Below are 21,177 nucleotides of genomic sequence, written 5' to 3'. Positions count from 1 at the left end.
ACACAAAGCGTTCGTTAGGGACTTGTTCCTGTGCCACATGGCTGCACAGAGTGCATGTATGTTTTCACATGTATGAAGTCTTGAAGATTTCATTTATAGGTATGTTTTTGTTTTCCAGTACTTGCAGTAAGTACATTGGAAATTCGTGTGGATCTTCATGTGAGTTTATAGTGAATTTGACCATTCCATCACAGTAGTCCAATTCTTGTCTTCTTCCATGAACACTGTAAGTGTTGTCAGGATTGTTGGTTGCATTTCTATGAAGGACTAACATTTGCAAACACAATTGGTCTGTACTGTGTAAGTAAATGTTGTCAATAATTGGTGGCAAATGGAATAGATTATGTATTGCTACATTTGAGAAGCAATTTACACCAGTTGTATTTGAAAATTTGAAGGGACGTGACAGTTATGGGTTGAAGTCATTTGTTTGGAGTGTGTGTTGCTTCTTTGAAGAAGTAGTTGAGTTACTTTGAGCAGTATATTCTTCTTTGGTTGTGGTACTTGATGAAGTAATATCTTCTTTTACATTCTTTGGAGGAATTGCAGTGAGATCCTGTATCATTTCAGTTTGAAGTAGTTTTCTTTTACAACGTTTTGCTTTTTGTGGATCAGGATAGGTTTTTAGATGGGAGCGTAGAGTGAGCTAGGTCTATTGTATTCTAGAATGCAAGGAATATCAGCATTTACTTTACTTGCATGAAAGTTGAATAATAATAGCCCGTCAAGTGTATGTACGCATGATAGTGCTACATAGCTCATGCCTTCTTTAAAGACTGTGCTACGAATATCTATCAATGCTTTATCTAGGGTAAGACCTTGTGATTTGTGAATGGTAACTGCGAATGTTAGAGTTAGTGAAAATTGTTCTCTGCGTACATACATGTCTTTGAAAAGAAGGAAGCGGGCTGATGAGCGTCCTATCAGTTTAACTTCTGATAGTTTGTCAAAGAAAATATTGACAAACTGAATGTTGTTGTCAAATGGGTATGTTTGAAAGCCAACAACTGTACCAAGTGCTCCATTAAGTAGTCATTGCTCCACATCAAGGTTACGTTTAAGCATTACTCTACAGTTTAAAGATAATTTTAATATTTTCTCCAAACCAGCTGTGCTGGAGATAGTTTTCTAAAGTATTTAACCTTGTTGTGGCTTGTTGACACATGGGTAGTGTCCTACCATGTACGTCCAGTTTATCTGTGGAGCAAATTTCAATTAGTGGTTGCATTTCTTTTTTCAACATTGTTTCATTGAATTTTGAACAGCTTGCAAGAGTTGGCAACAAGGACATACAATTGACATTTTTGTGTGCTAATTGTTCCATTACATCAGTAGCACATGAGTTATGGACATAGAGTGCATGGATGTGCCTGGTTTTTAATATGGATTGTGCTTCTTGAGATAGTATACCAACTCTAATACTTTTAAAAATGTTGGCGAATGTGAGGTCTGCAGACTGCTGCATGTTTTCCATTAATTCTCTGTATTGGAAATGTTGCCAAAGGTTGACATTTCTTATGCTGCCAAGAGTTTTATGGCACAGTTTGTGCCCTAAGGTTTTAAAAATAGGTTTACCTTTCAGTGGCATCAATTTAAAAAGATCTCCGAAAACAATAATGTGTTTTCCTCCAAAGAGCTCTTTGTAATCTGTTTTGAGTACCTCTTGTAATCTGAGGTGAATCAAAGCCAACATTAGGCTGGAGACCATTCTCACCTCATCTATAAGTAGCATTTTCATTTGTTTAAAAACTCTGCGTAGTTCCCTTGCAGCTTCTGTGGAAAGTTTGTAATAGTCTAATTTGTTTTGGTGTTCTACGGGAAGGAGTAGTGATCGGTGTAAAATGACACTGCCTATGTTGTAGGCAGCTAAACATGTAGGGGCAGTTACAACAGCTGACAGTTTGTTGTTTGTCAATTGTTGGAGGAACTTGCTGATGATTCTGATTAAAAATGTTCTGCCTGAAACAGCTTGACCACTCACATAGTGCAGTATAGGTTTGTAGTCTTGACAGGTACAGTTTTTATTTCCGTGTTGCACACCATGTTTAATTTGTTTTGTTCCTTCTTGGAAAATGCTAAGCTGCTCATTTTTCAGTTGTGATTTCAGTACAGCAATGTCTTTGTAGCTTGTTCATACTGACACATGGTGTTTTCTACTTCTTTCATGGCTAATTCTGCCTCATTTGCTATTAGTGGCTATCCAAGTGGTTCTTGGCTTCCTGTTACAGAAGGTTAACTACTGTCGGGAGTGTCCACTTCTAGTTCGGCCTGGAGTTTTTCTTTGTGATGCTGTTCATTGTGCAACATTGTTTGGTACTGTGTAAGGTGTACGTCTGTTATAGTGCTTTCATTTGCTTTGAAAGTGTCTTCATAGGAGTCATGTGTATCCAGTAACTCTTCTTCTTTTCTCCATGGTTTAAAAAGTTGTAGCAGGGACATGTAATAAAGTTCTTTATGTTGAGGAGTTTTGAATGACAATTTGATATGATTAATTAAGCTAGATTTGGTAAGTTTCACTAAGCTGCCTTCACAATGTGCTACTCTGTATCTACCTTTCTTTTCATCTGGTTTAATATTATTTTTGTATGTGAAGTTTTGGGCAACTTGATAGAGACACATGGTTTGCAAAGTGGTACTCCTGTTTGGGTAGTATGTGTCTAGTAAATTGTTTTTCAAAATGTCTTGGCTGTTGGGATCATTTTTGGCTATTGTTTCTATGTCCTCATATGATGTGAGAGCTATTTTTCTATATTTAGCAGGACCAAAACATAGCCATCTTATATTGTCAGATTTTCCATACAAGGCAGTACTAGTTAAACGGTCTGCAGCTTCATAGCAGCCACATTCTCTATGAGAGAGCATTTGTATGACTAAGATGTACAATTTCTGTGATAGTGTTTTGCCAGATGATATATCATTCCAGAGGTCCTGAAGCTATGTTTTTTCTTCTTTGGTTAAGTAGGATGTGACATATCAAGAAACTGCAGTGGAATTGTCTGCAATGTACTGCACATCTATGTTTGCTTTCCATAGGAGGGCAATGATTGCATTGTAATCATTGATGTATTTTGATACTTCTTTTCATTTTATATAATATGTGTTCTTAGTTGATTTACCTTTGACACTATGTCTGACTGAAGACATGAAGTTGTTTACTTGACCTGTTGTTGAAATTGGTCTCGGGAAACAAAAGCAGCATTTGGTTTAGTATTTCCCTTTGATTTTGTATTTGCAACAACAATATTTCCCACATTTGTGTCTTTGAAATTGTAATTTGTGTTGTTTGTGAAGGGATTTCACAAGTGACACATTTTTGGATGAACTGCAAAACAGTGACATCACTGTCCTGGCCAAATTTAGGAGCATCTTTAATCCATAATAGCATGTGGGTGTGTGGTGCTCTTCTGGCTTGGTATTCTTTTCGCCAAAAGAAGTGTTGAACTTCTCTGAGGGGAGGAAAAGTCTTATTACAAATAAAGTGTCGCATAGCAATGAAGCGGTGATGGAAATATCTTGATACATTTACAGGATCTAGAGAGCAGAGTTCTTCTGTTTTTTTTATATCTATGTTTGTTTTGTTTTTGTTTTCTATGTGTGCGTAGGAAATCGTGTAAATCTTCCCATGCATATTCTGCACAACTAAATGTAACAAACCAAGTGGGTGGGCCAAGGTTTCTTATCATACAGCATACATCTCCGTGATGGTGGAACCAGTATTCTTTTGTACCATGCATGTTTGCTAAAAGATTTGTAATACTTGACTGATTCCATCTGTTTCTTGCTCTTTTTGTACTAATTGTGTACCTGACATATTTAGAAAATGGGTAACTGATTTTAATGTGTGTGCAACTCCGTAGTATAGAGTTGCGAGTTCACTATCAAAGAGAAGGTGGAATATGTATTCCATATTTTGTGTGAATCTTGGGACGTCAGAAAACATTCGTAAACAGTGATATTCTGATGCTGTTATCTGTGTGTGTCCATCATCGTACCTTCCTCCTTTTCCAGTAGAAAAGAGTAGAGGAAAGGCCTGTGCTTCTATACTTTTTTCCATATGCTGATCGGAGATCCTTTGGCTTGTTGCATTTGGTACGTTTCCAGTGCATCATTTATAGTGTCTTTAGAGTGTAAAGGATGAATTGTATAATGGTCTAAAATATCGGACTCTGCAGCAGGATTTAGAAGTTGAAATTGACCAGTTTCTTGTGACTCTTGAATCATTTCAATGGTTTCTCTCAGGTTTTCTTCAATATTAATTTCTTTGTAATATTCATTGTTGTTTTTTAGATATTGCAGGGCTTGTCTAACTTTATGTAAGTCCACGAGTTGTTGCCAAATTCATTTGTCTTTTGTAGGTATGCCATTTACTAAGACAATTAAAGATTGATCTATTGGTTATTGATCTCCTAGAATGTGTACATTTTCTTTAAGAACTAATGGTAAATAACCTACTTTGTCAAAAATGCCTTTCACTAATTCAGAGGGGGGTAATTTTGCTGTTTTTGGTTGAAGGCGTATTAGTGCTTGAAATGGGTGCACTGTTTGAATAATGATGCTCTCATATGCATTTAGTTGTTGCAGGGGTTTTGGTAGTGGGAATAATTCCAAGTTATTTGTGATAGCACGTGTAGGTGTTTGGTTGTTGTCACGTTTTGCAGTGCAGTCATTTCAAAGCATTAAGGGGTCAGTAATTTTGTATTTGTGTTTTGCTCTATGGTAGAGAGCTAATTGGAACCATTTGGAATCTTAATTCTCTTCTATTTTGTACGTTATGTCTACAGTTTTTGTGCTACTTTTATAAAAATTCCTGCGGCAACACACAGAAACATGGTTTGGTATTTCAGTGGATGTACTTTTAAACTTTAGTATTTGTTTTTCGTATGTGTGTAATAGAAGGTTGCTATTTGTACAGCAGTATTTGCTAGTTTGTTGTAAAGCTATTGCATTTTGTAAGTGGCTTTCACTTCCAAAATATTTTCGCTGAATATGCTCTATTTCTTTGAGTAGTTGTTTGGCTGTACCATGTAGAAGATTGTTATTTACATTTGCTAGTGCTAAAGCATGACTTTTAGCATAGTAGAGTTTATGGACCAGATTTCCTATAGTTGAATGATGTGTTGATATCATTTTGATAGGATCGAAGTTGCTTTTGCAAATAAGTCCTGAAATGCAGGCTAATGAATATCCTTGTAGTCCTGTGTATTTGTGCACTGGTCAGGCATCCATGTTTTGTAGTAGTTTCATTTTGAATTTGTCTTTGCTTTTTACATTCTGATTGAGGAAATGGCATAAAGATTTGAAAGGTTTTTTGTCAATGTTACACATTGATGTGCACGGCCATTTGTAGACTGGATATTTTGGTTCAGTAGAATGGAGAGCTGATACTGAGTTTTCTGGGGATATTTTTGTGAGCAGAGTTTCTTGTTCCATAATGGTGTTATTAAGTTTTTCATACCCTTGTCCACTGCTACATATGGCAATTGGGTGTGTTTGCTTTTGTTTTTATGCCTCTTCAATAAAATATGGTGCTGTGCTCGTGGTGTGACTCCATTGACCTCCACAGATGTTTAAGAAGCTATTTTTGTTGATATTCAGTTTATTGAGAAATATTTTTTGTAGTTTAGTTTGTTTTGAAGAAAATGCATGATCTGCTAATTCTCAGTCCTACCCAGTGCTGTTTTGTATGGCTTGTTATGCCAAAAATAATAAAAATAATGTTGGAAAAAAAAACTAAAATAAATAACTTCCTTTTGAGAAGGATTGCACTGTCTATGAGAGCTTCTAGGATTAATTTTCTACGGTAGGTTTTAAGGGTTGTGCATGATTTCTCTCCTGTTTTGATAAGGTTGTGAAGGACTCTGTGGCGGAACATTTTTTGTAAAATATTTATTTTGCTATGGTTACTTACTACTACATCAAGATTTATAGGTGCATTGTTAGCAATAGTGCTATCTGAAGTCTTGTTAATCACGTTCTGTTTCGTTTTACATTTTGATAGAGGAGGCAAAGTTTCTATACTGGAAGCTTGTTTTGTTTCGCTTAATAACTGTATTGGCTGTTTTGTTTGATCTTTTTGTACAAAATCTGATCGAGATGGATGCCTATTTTGAACAAGTTTATTTTGATTTGCTCTACTTCTGCGTTGCTTTCTATGGAGTTGCTTTTTGGTAGGCATTCTTTGGAGTCTGTTGGAGAAAAAAAGAAAGTGTGAGTTGGGCTGATGTGCAGTGTATACATGCTTTGTGCATGAGTGTCTGAGTATGATGGTAAGGATGTTTGTGGAGGTGTGTGATTGTGCAATGGGCAGCTACATCAAGTTGGGAAGGCTATTCTTGTATTTGTGTGTTACTATACTGAGCTTCAGATGACAATATAAAGTATGCAGCTGGTAAGGGGAAGCACTAATACTCAATCTAATGGTAGAGGGTTAATACACTTGTTTGTTCTACAATACTAAAATGTTAGTGTGTTTGAGTAACAGTTAGAATACTATGTAAGTATTGTACTTACTTTTTTGTATGGAAAGAGTAGGTTTCTTCTACGTTCTTGTTCATACTTCAGAAACTGCTGGCTTTCAGGAGAGTGGTCTTCACTGCAATTGTAAAAGAAAGAAGTTAGTGAATGTGTGTGTTTATAGCACTTTTGTTAATTTTTTGATTTGTTTTTTTTGTTTTTGTAGTTGTAGTATTTTCTTATTACTGAGCATAGTATGCAAATGCACTTTCCTTTGCCAATGTGCATCCTGTATATTATATTTAGAATATGTTAGTTGAATATGTTTTATAAATGAGTATAATAGTAAACGTATAAAGCACACTTGTTTTTTTTAAGGCTATGGGCCTCATTCCGAGTATGGCGTTAAGGGATAGCGGCCACCGCTAACGAGAGCGGTGGCGGTAATCCCTTACCGCCATACTCCGAGTTCCCTTAGCGCCATGGTGCTTTTAACACCTGCTTTTAGCAGGCGTTAAATACCATGGCGCTAAGGGACCTTGATGTTAATTACGCCACCGTAATTTACGGTGGCGTAATTGACGCCTTCCCCACTCCCATTATGCCCTATGGGGCGAGAATGGGAATGGGGAAGGGTAAATGGGGATTGGGGAATTACCGCCCCGCCAACCTTGGAATGGGGCGGTAATTCCGCCAACCACCAAGGCGCTGCCGGTCCGGGTACGGCGTCAACCAAGGCGTTAATAGCGCCATTGGTTAGCGCCGTACTCGGAATGAGGCCCTATGTTATTGGTTGTTAGGAGATTGAAGAAATAATCAAATGCATTTTTGCTATTTTTACAGGGTACATGGCAGAGATTGTACAGAAAAGCATGCAATGTATGCATTTGTGAATGTATGGGAAATAAAGCAGAAGGATTTGATATAGAGGCAGTGGTGTTGTTTCAGCTTGGAGCCTTTTTAATGATATTGTCTGTCTGTGTGCATGAATGAAGATGCATGTACTGATCCTGGCTGTGTGTAATTTTATAATACACTAGACAGCCTTTTTCCATAATTATACTGTTATTTCTCCTATCATTTAATATGAAATAACATGTTTTAGATAGCGGTTTGTGTAAACAGAAATTTTGAGAGCAGACAGGTTTGCAAATGACACTCCATCATAGCAGATGGTAGAAATTACAGTAAGTTTATTTTACAGTTTATAAAGGGTAAGTGGCAGTTACTCTGTTTATATGTATTCCTAGAAGAGCTGTACATGTACTGTGTAGAACATATTAATACCTGTAGTCTGTATTCATGCATGTGGATGTGCATGAATCTGCAAGTAGAAATCTTGGGAGTTTTATAGTAGTTGTTGTAGGTCATTTGCAGTCACAGCCCAATTGTACTGAGAGTGATCAATAGTACATCTAATGTGCTCATCTGTGATGAAGGATATAGATATATAGTTCTTGGATGTGATTGGTGGATGATTTTGTGACTGCTTAACAGTATCCAATGAGGAAATGGTGCAGAGAGTGAAGTGGAAAGGGTAGAAGGGCTGCCCCAGTGCTAAGCACTCCGCGGACACCGCGGCTGTCCGCGGACAGGGCGTGCCACATACAGGACTTCTCAACATATCTGGCATGGAAATGGGACTGTAGGGAACAGCCAATCAGGTGTTGAGGTTGTGGTTTGTGTTGAAAGAGGCTGTGTGTAGTGAAGATGGCAGAGGTGGGGAAAGTCAGGGTGTTGGTGGTTGGAGATATGTTTGTGCATGGTTTGGAGCAGTATGCTAAATGCAGGAATGTGGCAAACAATTTTGATGTTAAAGGAGTGGAGGTAGTGTGGGGCACTGTGCCTGGTTTCAATGTGCAGGGAATTGTACAAGTTTGTGGAGATATGGGCAGGGTGAACAGTCCACATGTAGTTGTTTTGCACTGTGGTGCTTTGCATTTGGGCTATGTCAGTGCCCCTACTTCGTTGGAAGATCTGGAACACTTGGTTCAGGCAGTAATGAAAATACGTTCAAATGCCAAGGTTTTTTTCTCTGGTTAAGTACCTAGGGCAATATGGGACAATAGTTCTGTTTTTTGTTCTCAGTAAAATTTTGCTAGATGTGCAATCAACCTGAGGCATGTTTGCTCGCATGCTTGGACCTGGCATGTTCTTTTGTAATAATGAGAACATTGATTGTGGTAATGTTATTTATTTTAAAACAAGATGGCATGTCTTTATCTTTTATGGGAAATGCCATGCTCTTTTGGAACATAAGGATTGCTTTGGAGAAGCTAATGTAAAGATTTTTGGAGAAAAATAAGGGGAAAAAACACAACAAGTACAAAATAAAAGGTGTTTCTGAAGCATCTTAAAAAGAAAAAAAGGCTCTTTTCAGAGCCAACCTCAAAGAGGGAATGGGGCACACTATTTAAATGTTCATTCCCCACTCTCAGATTTTACAATTTGTCTGTGGACAACGCGGTTGTCTGAGGACAGCGCGTATTACATACAGTGAATATGAGGCTGAGAGGCATGCAAATGAGACTGAGCAGGCAAAGGATTGGTCAATAAGGTTTACTGGGTGTGTTGTATAAGGAGAACATTTGGCAGAAAGTATTTTTCCTGAGAAGAGAGCAGATAGCTATGGCTGTGTGTTTCAGAAAGCAGATTGTTTGAATTTTAGGAGATTCGTGGATAAATTGGTTGGAGGTGCATGCAGATTGATGTGGAGTGGCTGCACATCTTTGATCCCCTCATGTGGATATGCGCTGGCATGGAGTGCATAGAATGAAGTGGCCGGATTTGGTACCTGTCTATGCTACTTTGGTGACACAGCGTCATCCAGCCATTATTATAATTCATTGTGGAGCAAACAATTTAGGACATGTGTCTGGAATCTCTTTGCAATTTGGAATGAAAGAAGGACTTGGGAAAGTCATGGACATGTATCCAAACTCCAGAGTAATGTTTTCCTGTATTGTGCAGAGACCAATGTGGCTGCGTTCTTTTTCATTTGGTCCACACATCAAGAAAGCAAGGTGCAATGGTTAATAAGGTTGTTTGAGCCTTTTTGAGAGATGTTGGTATGTCCTCTTTTCAGAATGAAAACATTATGTTTTGTAGTACACACATTTTTTGCAGAGGTGTTGTACATCTTACGTATGCCGGCAGTCAGATTTTTCTGCAACATACACAAGATGCATTGCAAACTTTTTTGAAATTAAAACAATCCATTTTGCAGTAGGTGTTGACCATTTGAAGTTTTTGAAACACAAACAAACACCACAAAAAGGCTCTTTTCTGAGCCACCACTTCCTCCCATATAAAGTGCAATGGTTCTGATAGGGCAGTACCCCCAAAAATATTAAATGTCCGCAAACTGTCCGCGGACTTCTGAAAAATGCACAGGGCCCTGCATAATTTATTTGTCACTTCTATTTTGGAACTGTGGAAGGCGGCTCTGAAATTAGCCTTTTATTTTGATTTTTGTTGTTTTATATTTTTTTTGTTTTTTAAACAAGACACACAAGGAAAGGAGGGAAAAGGAGGGTAAGGAAGGGACACCAACAACAAGGATAAGAAAGGGAAGGTGGAGAGAGGAAGATGTAGGTTGGGCCTTATTAAGGTAGTGGGCAGTCCTTCTCGTGCTCCTTGACTGCAGTCTCGAAAGCACTCCGAAGGTTCTCCTCCCTGCAGAGTCCTGTGTCACAGTACATGCACAATATTGTGACCCTCGAAAGGTAAGGTTCAACAGCATCATGAATATTCTGTGAGGCAGCTGGAGGGATGCACTGTCCAACAGGAGTGTCTCTTGTGGAGACAGGAGCGGAAAGGGAGGATGCTGCAGAGGAACTCAACCTACTACGTTTATTGCAATGTACAACCTTACGAATAGCCCCACCATGGAATGACCTTAGGTGTCGCTTCATTGATATAGTACCATAGCTACATGAACCAGGCTTGCCACAACTCAGCAACATGCGGCACTGAGTGCAGATCACCTTGTTTGCACAAGCTTTTGGCTTTCCATCAAGAGTGGTAAATAACCGCCACACCCAAGACTCACGATGAGTGCTAGTAGTAAGGACTTCCACTACCTCATCCTCTTCACCCTCCTCTGCATCCTCACACCTGTTCCCCTCTGCAGGCCTTTGGGGAGGTGGTGGTGGTGGTGGAGGGGGTGGCCGTGGTGCTGAGACAGCAGTAGCACCAGCACCAGCCATGGATGCCATCGAGTTAGCTGAAGCAAAAGCAGCAAGAGCAGCAAAAGCAGCAAAAATAGGTCAATCTGCAGTAGTAGAAAGACAGAATGAGGATGAGCTCTGGGGTGTGGCCTTTTATAGGGTTGCAGGTGTGCGCTCCACAAACACCTGCGATATCCGCGGAAAGATCGAACACCAAGAAAGGGCTCAAAAAGTTCCAAAAAGTATGTAGTCACCAGGGACATTGTCTGGGACATGTGCAATGGTGAACATTTACTGGAAAATACCTTGGATTGCTCAAAAAATCACTTTTTAAATGTTCGGGGGCCCAGACAGTGTCCGCAAATAAGGACACACGCTCGGCGTGGATGCGGTCACATGATGACATTGCGGATATGTTCGTGAATGGGACGGCTGTCCACAGGACACCAAAATGCATGGGGTCAGTTGTGTGCATGCGTGCCGGTGTTCTACGGACAGTGTTCAGATCCCCAAACAAATTAAAAGTGTGACACACATGCGGCGGATAGTTACGGACAGGCGCGATGTTCGTAGGACCCAAGGGTGTGGTGCGCACATGCACGGGTATTCTATGAACAGTGTTAAAGTCTCTGAATAAAATAAATGTGCATCAAAACTTTGCAGACAGGCGGACGGGATATGTGTTCTATGGATATATTCATTCTGGTTGCGGACATTATGAACAGGGCGGTGTTCTTAGGACCACCTAATTTGAATAGTTACAGACATGTGGGCAGATTTGGTATCCTGCGGACACCCTCATTTTAATTACGGACAGTGCAAACAGGTATAGTGTTCTTAGGACAACCCCATTTTGGTTAATTGCGGACAGGCAGACATCTTGTGTGTTCTAAGGAACACCGCCATTTTAATAACGAACCGTATGAACAGCTATAGTGTCCTTAGGACACCCCCATTTTGGTTAATTACTGACAGGCGGACATCTTGTGTGTTCTAAGGACACCACCATTTTAATTACAAACAGTACAAAAAGGTATATTGTCCTTACGACACCCCCATTTTTGTTAATTGCGGACAGGTGGACATCTTGTGTGTTCTAAGGACACCGCCATTTTAATTACAAACAGTACGAACAGCTATAGTGTCCTTAGGACACCCCCATTTTGGTAATTGCAGACATCACGGACACCCGCGCCATCCGCAGACACCCTAACTGGCTTTTTAAAAAAAATAAGACACAGACATATAGTAAGAACACACTTAAAATTGTATCATTTTATAAGAGTATACAAATTACGAAACAGAGGGGGAAGCAGGAACTGAAACTAATACAAGGGAATTAGGGGTTTGGACATGATGTATGGGAGGGGAGGAAGGGATGGAAGTCTCATCGTAACATTTTTCTTGCTGGGGAGGGTTTGGAGATAGTTGGCTGGGACATGGAGAGGGGGAACAGGTACACGTGGGACAGTGATATTTAATGTTTTCTTTGATGTGGTCCTCCACAAACTGTTTAATAAGAATTCAATTTTTCATTAACATATCCATTTTTAGTTCCATTCATTGCAGTTTATGTTCTAATGTCTCTCTTAGTATATTATTTGAAGATGGTCTGTTAAAAAAATGTGTTAAGTACACTTAAGGTAATGGTTATGAATTGTCTTATTTAGAGAAATGTTGTGTCTACCATTAGTATCACTGTCTTCACTCATTTCATCTTGTGGGATATTTTCTTCCAGCCATTCCAAAGTACTCAGCATTTCTGTGTGGAAAAAAAAAAATAGTTTTAGTGTACCTAATTCAGAAAGTTTATAAAAATATGAAATAAATGTAGTGTACTTTCTAGTTTCTTACAAACTTTTGGTGTTACTGCTGTGTAGGTATGCTCTTGCTTTTTGCTGTGCAGTTTCTGTGAGGTAATTCTGTTGGAAGCATATTTATTTTGTTTTGGTATATTCCATTATATTGCAAACGCTATTTCAGTGGATGGTTGGTGTCTTACATATACAGTTTCCACTTCTTATTTATTATTAAATGTAATGTATTTATGTGGTGCTTTTTTAACATGTTCAGTGTTTTTATTGTATGATACAATAATGTTAGATACCCCCTGAGTTTTTGGATAGTGTTGATGGTGACAACGACCGTCTGCGGACATGCGCACGGTCCACGGACATCAAAATCAGTAACGGGGGGAAGGGGTTCAGTATTTTCTATGTTATATTTATGTAAGCTAATGGAATCCTAGTAAACATTTATCAAATTTATATTATCTATATTCAGTGAGAAATCTTTGTTAAAGGGGTATTATGGTTCGGTTTAGCTACCAAAAACCTATGAAATTCTGTTAAAAAAAACTTTGTTAAAGGGACGTTATGGTTCCAAGTAAAACCGAAAAACCCCTGAAATTCGCCAGTTATGGTAAGCTAAGCAACCATAACTCGCACCACCACTGTGCACTGCTAAGATTAACACCCTATTCATGACATCACTGATGAGATCACATGTCTGGCTCCCTCTTGTTTCCTTTACTGACACATCTAGGCCAGTAACAGTCAGGGACTAAAAAATCAAAATTACTATATTTGTAGACTTATACTTCAAATATGTTCTTTCAGTAATTCACTTGGGGTTCACTCACAGCATATGAAACATATACATAGGGGAAAACACAGATTTGGAAGACCGCAATTTTTTCTATATATGAAGATGATCAGTAAGGTTATCAACACTTTCTTATAGTTCTGCTTTTTTAATTGCTTTACTGTGTCTGGATATGCTCATATGTGTATACATTGTATACACACTACTTCCCTTAGGGTCCAGTCACATTGTATGATAGTTATACATAGCGAAGTAGTAACTTTGAAGCAGAGCCTGTTATTCACATATTCCTGGGCACTTTTTCAAAATTTTCCTGCAAATATTGTGCTTTCTGTTTCAGTATCTGGGTCATCTGGGCCACTGCCCTTTCTATTATGTGTACTGGACAAACAAGGCAGGTTCAGTATGAACACTACCTCCGCTTCTTCATTGCCTGTGTTGCAAACAACTCTGTGTCACTTATTCCCTCCAAGTACAGTAGAGTGTGTGTGCCTGAGCTAACTGTGGAGGGACAATGTGGCCTGAACTAAAACTTGTTGGACTGTCAAAATACCTTGCCATCAATCCCTGGCAAACATCTCAACAACACATGTCCTCCTTACATAAACACCTCTATGTGTGGGTATCCCTCTCATTGTGCTGTGTGCATAGTATTCCTGAATGAGTACTGCCATTGGAGCTGGATACATCCGGGTGTGGTGCACACAAACCCCTTCTCTGAGAATGAAAATGTGGCGTTCAATTTGCGTAGGTCCCTCCCCAGAATATTGTTGGGAGTGTCTTTTGGATACAGCAAAAGTGCTACAACATGCTGCATCCCCATTGTCAAGGGTAAATCTTTTCTGAAGTACACTCACTGTACCTTGAGTTCCCGTTATTCTTTCATTTTGTACCTGCATTTGTCCCTAGGTAGTAATATCTAGCTAGTAAAACCCTGAGCCTGTGTGGGCTGCATCTGCAATTGCTGTTACTGTGGCATTACCTGCACCTGCTGTGGTGTCTGCTGCATGTATGTATGTTGTTTCTGTGACATGACGGGCACCTGTTGAGGAGTCTGCTGTGTATATGTTTGTTGTGGCTGTCCTTCTTGTGCAATGAGCGGTCATATTAGTGCAAAATGTCAAAAATGTCCACATGCGAAGCACTGTTCTCTGAAATGCGCAGTCATTCCCCTGTATCCCATTCCCCTGTATCCCATTCCACTGTATCCCATTCCCCTACCATGTGCATAGTATCCTCTCCCCGCCTGATACTGTGCCATGTACCCATTCCCTCCACCTGCCTGTATAAACCCTGGCTGTTGCTGTAGGTTTATGAATCTGGGTTTCTGCTGCATACGTAACATTCCCCACTTCTGGTTTGGTGGCACTTGAGTGCAACATTCTGGCTGCATTACCATAGCCACTTGAAGCTCCATTGCTGAGATTATGGAACTACTACTGGCCCTGTGAGCACTGCTCCATCCATGTGTATTTTTGTCAGTTTGTCTGAACCAATTAGTGTTATGCTTTGGTTACATTATGGACCATCTCCTTATCCTTCTCCTGCTTTCTTTTGCAATAGTGTACAAATTGTTGCTTATATCTCAAGTCACCCCTTTGCCTCAATTTCCACTATCTTTTCTAAAGTGACCTTCCAATACGCGAGGAGCTCCCTCACGAAGACGTGGTAAAGCACATGTATGTTTTCATCCCATGATTGAAGAACAAATCAACAAAGCACTCGCTAGAGGGTGGATATGTAAACAAGAACATGCATTTTTACTTGCCAAAAAACCAACCATACCACAGCTCTACATCTTACCCAAAATTCATAAATCATTATCCAACCCACCTGGACGCCCAATTGTGCCGGTTTAGGTTCACGTTTAGAAACTTTGTCAAAATTTGCCGACACCTACTTAAAACCTTTTGTGCCAGAAATGTATTCCTATATTCATGATACTACAGAGGTCATTACTATAATTGAGAATTATCCATTTGATAACCAAACGCAATTGTTAGTGAGTCTCGATATTGTGTCATTATACACATGTATTCCTCAAGATCTTACTTTAGAGGTACTTGAAGATGTTCTTCTAACTAAAAGAACAGAAGGTGAGAGTCCCAACAGCTTCATCTTATGGTGTGCTTCTAAGGCCTTGAAAGAACATTTCTTTTGTTTTAATCAAGAACTGTTCCATCAAATGCACGGGACAGCGATGGGGTCATCGGTGGCTCAGTCGGCAGCTAACCTGTTTGTTGAATATTTGGAGAAAAATGTCATCTATGACCTCTCCAATCCATTTTCTTCTTATCTACAGATTTGGCGAAGGTTCATAGATGACATTTTAGTAATTTGGGATGGGAGTGCTTCAGAATTGGAAGCCTTCTTGAACTGGCTCAATAGACAGAATACATTCCTGCAATTTACAGCTACAAGCAGTGCTAATGAGATCAGCTTTCTTGATTTAACCCTTTGGGCCAGCACCATAGATAACACCTTAAAGGTTAAACCATACCACAAAGCAACAGATCGGAACTCTCTGCTCCAGTTTGACAGTTGTCATCAGAGACATACAAGAGAAAATCTCCCTGTAGGACAATTTTTTAGATTAAAGCTTAACAGTTCAGATACCAGTATGTTTGAAAAAGAAGCAGCAGTCCTAGGCACTAAATTAACAGCAAGAGGATACCCCAAAAAAATTGTAAAGTCAGCTTGGAAATGCGCAAGGAATAACAACAGAGAAGCCCTCTTGGAGTACAAAACAAAGGCAAAAACCGAAGATCAAATAGTTTTCGTGAGTACCTTTAATCCACTTTCCAACAAGGTTAATGCCATTATTAAGCAGAATTGGCACATACTCAGCGGAGGCGAATGTCCTCTTCAACGCCCGTTATGTGCGTTTAAAAGAGGTGCAAATATCAAAGATCTTTTGACAAAGAATGACATCTCTGTAAAACCAACGTCCAGAAGACGCTCACTGAATCTTGGGGTATGACCAAACCCATAGGTCATACTCCATGTGGCACATGCAGTTGCTGTGCCAGTACTCAACGGACTAAAGAGGTAGATTTGGGCCTGAAGAGACTGTGGTTACAACGCCAATTTACGAACTGTAACTCAAAAATGGCTATTTATGTTATTTGGTGCCCTTGCCGGAAAATCTATATTGGGATGAAGAAAGAAAAGTAAAGCAGAGGATCATAGAGCATAAAAGTTGCATACGTAACCGTAACGTAACTGCTCCAATGGTAGGCCATTTTTTGGCTATGGATCACACACCTGAGTCACTCACGTGGAGTGTACTTTTACAGTTGAATTCAACAGAACCAACATCAGTTAATAAGAAAAAAAGAGTAATCTATCTTTGCAATTCAGTAGAAACCACTCTAAATGAATTGATAGACTGGAAATCTTTGTAAGCAAAGTGAAGTAGAGTTTCTAGACACTGCAGTAACATGCCAAAATAAGCATAAAAAGTGTATTTCTTTGCCCAGATATTTTGACAAATATTAATATTCGATCATATCAGCAAATTACAGAATCAATTATGCTGAATGAGGCAGTCTGGCGATAGTTTTCATATTTTGGCAGTCGACCTAAAAGAGTGGCTCAGGCAGATATGCCACATGACCAATAGCAAAGTAGTTTCAATACTACATTCATCTGATAGAACGTACTAAGTTTAAGGGCTTGTACTACATTAACATATCCTTACCACGATAAGACTGGCAACAAATCGAGATGCAGACCTTGTTTTCACTAGGTCTTGCTACATTCGCCATATACTAGGTATAGATTTTTATTTTTCTCCATATGGAGACCTGGAAAGCAAAAGACACGCATTGAGTTGCACATACTAGTGTTTATGCCCGCACGGCCGTCACGTGAGCTCCACTCTCCACTTCCGGTAGAGAGAGTGCTTTACGATTCGGCGTTGCAGAGGGAGCCATTAGACCAGATCCGACTGCGAACACGGAGAAACTGCGTACGCCAGGAGTAAGCAGTAATAAAAACTAGCTCTGAGGTAAGTAACTGCATGCAACACCTGTCTCTTTGAAGGTAGCTAGAAAATCCGAGTTGAAACTTGCGTACGAGCACATTGCAATAGCTCGTGATGGGAAAACGAAAATAGCTTGAGTTTCTACCAGCACACATGCTGGCAATGTATCCATCCAGCACAGCTGCAAGCACTCGCGCTGGTCGTGGTATATTTGTAAAAAATGTAGTAAGTCTGTGCTAGTTCGGCTTCATAAGGCCAAAAGTTAACTATTGTTGAAGTCATCCGCGCTGACCACACAACATGGTTTATACCATGCATAACGCCTCCATAACAACTGCGCCTTCAATATATTAAGCAATGGATTTTAATACTGGAAAATAGATATGCGGATACGCTATTTTTATTTAGAGATAGTGCTCACTCTGCACCATTTCGTTTTTTCGACAGCTTCATTGAAAAAGCTTGCTATAAGAACCATCATAGCAGAGTTCAACTAAAAGTCTTACACTCCATGGAAAACGACCATAGGGACCATTAGGAAGACTTGACCAAGACGGGATTTCTTCCCATGACCATCCAGGTACGAGTATAACCCACTACCCCATGTCGCAAGTAATTATTTGCACGAGTTGCATCTGAATTTATTAGATAACTGGTTATCGCTGGCATTATATTAACAGATGATACCAGCAGAGATTGCTAGCCACTAGATAGATTGTTTTTAGGACCCATATCAGATACTATTACTGCCCAGGATTGCACACATGGTTAATGACTTTCTGAAATGTATAGTCATTTGTTACATCTTGATACCCTTTGCATTGCCCTTTTGGACCCGGTTACGCTCTGGGCCTCCTCCACGGATTTAAAGCACTCCATTAACAATTCGAACAGCATTCTTTGGCCCCATTTATGGCTATATTTTGAGTCTAATAAAGACAAGTTCTATTGGCATACTTTAGTACATCACATGTACAACTGATAGTGAGTTGTCTGGTTGACATTTATATCCTGATATACAGGCAGAAGTACAGTTAAATTTGGTAAAAGGTACTGTAGTACGAGACCGCCTTGTCCAGATAAAACACTGACCTGGTGTTATTTTCTCTTTTTTTCCCTTTTAGGGAATCAGCGCCCTACTTATAAGCAGCGCTCCCTACACCGCTTACTATTTATCAAGTTTGCAGCGTGGTAAGCCTCACCGAGTTAATTATAAACTAAGGTTGAGATGATTGCTCAGTTATGTTTTGAGCCCAACACAACCGACTATATATGTTGTGTTTATTTCTTTCCCCCGTTTTTTCCACTATGTTATAGTTAATTCATAACAAGAAGGAAACCCTCGAGGGCTGCAACTCGTGGCCAAACCAAAAAGCTTTTAAAAGGAATCGACATTATACAAGTTTGGTTAATGTCACACTGTTCGTAGATTGAAGCAATACCCCTGAAGAATTTCCCTGCACAAGATTTACAGATCTAGGGAATGAAACATGTCGGGACAATGATATCGTGTGATCCAGACACATTGACAATAGAGCACTTATAGCTTGTTTTCATTAAAATATTACTGAGTTATCATAACTTACATACGGATTAAGTACTAGACAGCTGGATGTTACACTAATATAGCTATACTAGTAGTGATAATTGCTCTTCACAGAATTGTACGTTGGTTTCTTAACGTGTTTTTATGAAATCCAATTTACTATTTTGCCTTTTGTAATTTTGTGTATGTGTTTATGAATTTCGTTATTTACAGTATTTAATTGGAGGTTGTTTTGTGTTCAATTTGGTGTAATCAGTCCAGATATTTACTTCATCACTCCCCTCTTCCTTTTCATAATTTGTGTTGACATTTTGTTGTTTTTTACGTTGGTAATGAATGTGAGAAAAAAAAATGTATTTTTTTTTTTTTAAAAAAAAGAGATTACATTGCATACGTTTTGAGGTTGTATGTTTTTTAAGATTAGAATGAAATTTGGTACAATTAAATAAAATAAAATATATATATTTTTTCTAATTCTATGGTCCAGAACTGTGATTTGGTTTGATCTGCGAATTTGCACACCCTAAAGGGTACATTGTGAGCTTTTATCTCACCAGAAAGGGGAGTGGCGCAGGATCTTTTCTTTAACTTGTTCATATTTGTTTGAGGGGTGTGGTCCCGGCCTCAGTTAAAAAAAAAACAGTCCTCATTTAGTTGTAATGTTTTCATCCCATGACTGTTTATTTTCCTGCGTCCACATTTCCTGTATAGATGGTATGTATTCCGCCGGATCCTTGCCAGGCTTGCCAGGCTTGCAGGGCTTCATTTTGCGAGTCCAGAGTACAGCTCCCCTAGAGCCTTCCAAACATGTGCTAAGTGTTAAAGGGTGATCCGTCATGTACATTAGAGCTTAACTTTACCCCTGAATACCCGGCCTGTTGCCATATTTTGTCACTTCTCTCCCCAACCAATACTGCCAAAAAACGTTTTATGTCTCCTAGGGCCAATGATATTCCCACTGTCTCTTTCTCAAAAACATAAATCCACTTGCTCGCCCCCACCGTTAATGAAGGTATACTGTAAACTAAATTGTCCCTGTCCATTGTCTGCCATGGTATGTAGTGAACTTCGCACCTCGCGTTCTGTAAAAAGGGCATTTGCGTGCATGCTCTGCGTTTATTGCCATTTTGTGGTCTTTTTGCTTCCACTATTCTGGTTTTCCCGCTTCTGAGCCTATTTCCCCAGTCACCCAGTGATTTTTCTTTCTTCCTCCTCTCTCTCATCATTTTTGTCTCCTTGAACACACAGTTAATTAACAGCTCTTTTTTATGTGATTGAAATATTTCCTCTTCCCTTTCTCATCCTTACCGGCCATGCCTGTGTCGCCCTCATGTTTCTTTTTATGTGTTCCTTCCTTGTACTGATACTTAGGATTTGTATACCCTGCCGCCGGTTTCAATAATGGATATATTGTATAGGATGTTGGCGGTGTACTTCCCTGCTTCTCTTCCTCTTCCCCTTTCTCTGTTTCTTTCTCTCTCTCTTCGTATAATTTCCAAAACCCCTGTTCTGTCTCTTTTTAAGTTGTGCTGCTTTGAATGTGGTGGCTAAGTACGAGTACACACTTTCTATAATATCTTCATCAAACATTCCCTCTCTGGGCAACTCTATCTAACACTTGTCACTGGGCCTCATTCTGAGTAAGGCAGTAAGGTATACCAGGCACCGTTAAGGAGACTGGTGCCGGTGATCCCTTACCGCCATACTATGAGGTCCCTTAGCGGGTCCCTCCTTTACGCGACCCATTAAGGGACTTCAGAGCTAATAACGGTACCGCAAGTTGCGGTACCATTATTAGCTACTTCCCCATTCCCATTGAGCCCTATCGGGGCTCAAATGGAAATGGGGAATGAAATGTCCAATGGGGACTTACCGTTCCCGCCAGGGTCGGACTACACCGGTAAGTCCCCATTGAACGAGACCGGTGCTGGTACCATTATTGGAGGCAGTCATGGCGCAAATAGAGCCATGACTATCTCCAATCTCGGAATGAGGCCCACTGTGTTATTTACCCACTCAAATTGGTTCTTTGCTATTTTATTACGGTGTTGGAGCAACATTTTACACATATGATTGAACTGAGCATCTAACCAACAGGACTACATGGTCTTTGCCTTACTCCTTTCTAATTAATATGTTCTCCTCTTCTCTTCCCTTCCTTCACTTTATTATTTTATTCCCTTAAACTCTCACTCTCTTGACAAACAGTCCCACACACTCAATTTTGATGCATACCACTTCACTCGATTGACCTAGTTTCAATCTCTTTGGCCTTCTCCACTGGCCTGTCTTGTTATATTGTATTAGTATAGAAGTAGCCTTCACCTCGGGCCCACCACCTTAACAATGAAGCCTTATTTTAGTCTGTTAGAAAAAGTGACTACTCCTCTTCTCGCTCAACTACACCAGCAACTTGCGCT

This window comes from Ambystoma mexicanum, chromosome 3p, assembly GCF_040938575.1.
Source record: "Ambystoma mexicanum isolate Mex_15411 chromosome 3p, UKY_AmexF1_1, whole genome shotgun sequence".
Classification (NCBI taxonomy): domain Eukaryota; kingdom Metazoa; phylum Chordata; class Amphibia; order Caudata; family Ambystomatidae; genus Ambystoma; species Ambystoma mexicanum.
The sequence above is the reverse complement of the archived record's forward strand: the minus strand, read 5'-3'. Positions refer to the sequence as shown.